This window comes from Opisthocomus hoazin, unplaced genomic scaffold (genome assembly GCF_030867145.1).
Source record: "Opisthocomus hoazin isolate bOpiHoa1 unplaced genomic scaffold, bOpiHoa1.hap1 HAP1_SCAFFOLD_137, whole genome shotgun sequence".
Classification (NCBI taxonomy): Eukaryota; Metazoa; Chordata; class Aves; order Opisthocomiformes; family Opisthocomidae; genus Opisthocomus; species Opisthocomus hoazin.
The window spans coordinates 142,501-145,000 of record NW_027448792.1 but is presented as its reverse complement, the minus strand read 5'-3'; the positions used below and the strand labels follow the sequence as shown (position 1 = coordinate 145,000).

General features: G+C 78.8%; 1 non-coding gene across 1 annotated transcript; it reads left to right on the top strand.

Moving 5' to 3' along the window:
• The first annotated feature begins 1,738 nt into the window (after positions 1-1,738).
• On the top strand, positions 1,739-1,891 carry LOC142359389 (5.8S ribosomal RNA). Its single transcript, XR_012762323.1, has one exon. It is a non-coding gene; the product is annotated as a 5.8S ribosomal RNA (ribosomal RNA).
• Positions 1,892-2,500: the final 609 nt, after the last annotated feature.

Here is a 2,500-nt window from a genome sequence, read left to right as displayed (position 1 = left end):
CCGCGAACCTCCCCTCCGACCCGGCACGGCTGCCTCTCGAAGAGGGAGCCGTGGCGGGAAGGGGGGGGCGCGAGCACGGTCTCGGCCGCTGGCGCCGCCCGGGGCGGGCGAGGCCCCCCCCCGGCCGGGTCGCGTCCCGCGCGAGCGGGCGGCCCGAGCCACGTCTCTCCCCCCGGGCGCAGCGCCGGGCTATCGAGGGAAACCCCGGGCCCCGGGGCTAAGGAGGACGAGGTGGTGGCGGCGGATGCCGGGCGCGCCCCCGCGGGCGGACGCTCCCCCGAGGGCGGCAGCCGGGGGAGGCACCCCCGCGGGGCCATGCAGGTCGTTTCCCTCACCCCAGGGCCAGGTACCTAGCGTCCGCGCTTCGGCGGCCCTCCCTCGGCCGAGTCCGGGGGTCAAAGGCCAAAGGAGCCGGGCGGCGGTTTAAAGACTCGAGCGGCACGGCGCGAGCCGCGGGGGGGGCGTCCGCCCCCGCGGGCCGCCGTGCCGGAGAAGGGGGGGCGTCTCGCTGCCCCAACCTGCCCCCCCTCTCCGCGGGCCGGTCTCGGCGGAGAGACCGCGGCGCGGGTCGGCCGCGGCCGACCTGCCCGCCCTCGCAAACGGGGCCACCCGCCGGCCGGAGCGCGGGCTCCGCGCCGGGGGAAAGAAAGGCGCGGCGAGCCCCCGCGGGGGGGGGCGGCCGCCGGGGGGCCGCCCCGCGCCTTTGGACGCTCGCGCTGCGGCCGCGCTCGGGGCGCGCCGCGCTCCCCTCTCCCGCTCCTCGCCCCGCCCTCGGCGCCCAGGGAAAGAAAGGGGGGGGCGAGCCACACCCCCCCAGGCCGAGCGGCGGCGGCGCCGCTCGGCGTGCCGGTCGGTGCCGGTCGTCCGTCGGGTCGTCCGGGAGGGTTCCCCGGCCGCATCCGCTGGCGGCCGTCCCGTCCCGCGTTTCCCCGCCCGTCGCTTCCGTCTCGAGGGCGGGCGCGCGGCGCGGGGGCGTCCCGCTCCGGGTCTTCGCGTGGAAACGGGGAGAGTGGGAGCCGCCCCCCGCGCTCAGCGCCGTCCGCCTTTCCGCTGGGGCCGTGCCGGCGGCCCCAGGGGGCCGAGGCGAGAAGCGGCTGCGGCGGCGGTTTTCGCGGCGGCGGTGGCGGCCGCCGCCGCCGGGCGGGGTGGCCGGGTTCGCCCATCCGGCGCGGGCCGGTGGGCGGCCGCGCGTCGCCGGCTCGCGCTCCAGTGGCCGGCCGCGCTTCCTCCGGCGTCGGTGGAAGGCGGCGTCGGCGCCGAGGTTCGCCGGCGGGGCGAGAGGCGACCGTGGTGGGCGGAGCCGGCTCGTCGCAGCGCGGGCGCAGCCGGGCGTCCGGCTCCCGAGCGAAGGCGGGCAGGCGTCGCGGCCGGGCGTGCCGTAGCCTCCGGGGGGAGGCCGGTCCGAGCCCGGGCGCCTGGGCCGCCCCCGAAGCGCGCCAAGGGTGTGTGTGTTGCGTACGTTTCCCCAGGGTCGGTCGGGAGCGCGGGCTCCCCCGCCCTTTGGCCGCTCGGGGTTTTCCGTTGTTTTCCGTTTCCCCTGTGCTCGTACGGTCAAGCCGAGGCGAGGGCCTCTCCGTCGCGCCGCGTCGCGCCGCCGCGCCGCGCCCCCTCCGCGCGTGCGGAGGGGGGTGGGCGGCGGCGGGGCCGGCGGTCGGTCCGGCCGTCCTCAGAGAAGGGGCCGCTCTCGGCGAGCGGTCCCGGCCCCTCCGCGCGCGCGGGGCGGTGCCGAAACCGAGACAACTCTTAGCGGTGGATCACTCGGCTCGTGCGTCGATGAAGAACGCAGCTAGCTGCGAGAATTAATGTGAATTGCAGGACACATTGATCATCGACACTTCGAACGCACTCGCGGCCCCGGGTTCCTCCCGGGGCTACGCCTGTCTGAGCGTCGCTTTACGATCAATCGCCGTCTGCGCCGCCGAGCCCCCCCGCCCCAGCGCGGGGGGGGGGGGGCCGTCGGGCCAGCAGCGGCGCGGCTGGGGTGCCTCGCAGGGCCGCGCGCGCGAGCGCGCGGGCCTTCGTCCCCCTAAATGGAGACTCGGGGAGCGCTCCGAAGCTCCCCGCTCCCGGAGAGCGCCTGCTGGACGGAGCTCGTCCCCGCCGGGCTATCGGCGGTGGGTTTGGGGAAGAGAGAGCGAGAGCGAGCTTCGGGGGAGGGAGGCGCGGGGCGGCGATGGCGCGGGCCTCGCCGCCGGCCTCCCGCGCGGGCGTCTGTCTGCGGGTGGGCACCGCGGGGGTGCCGTGCCGCACTGACGCGCGCGCGTGCGTGCGCCGGTGGGTGGGGGACGGGGGCGGTGGCGGTGGACGCCCCCGTCTGTCCCCCGTCCGCGCCGCCCCTGCCCCGGTTCCTGTCGCCCTCCTCCTCCCCGAGAAAAACCCATCGCCGTGGCCCCGTGCGGGGCCGTCTCCGGGCGCGTCTGACGCGTTGTTCAGGCCGCTCTCCGGGCTGGGGCTTCCTCTTCCGCGAGCCGACCGCCGGCGGCGGCGGCGGCTGCGGCGT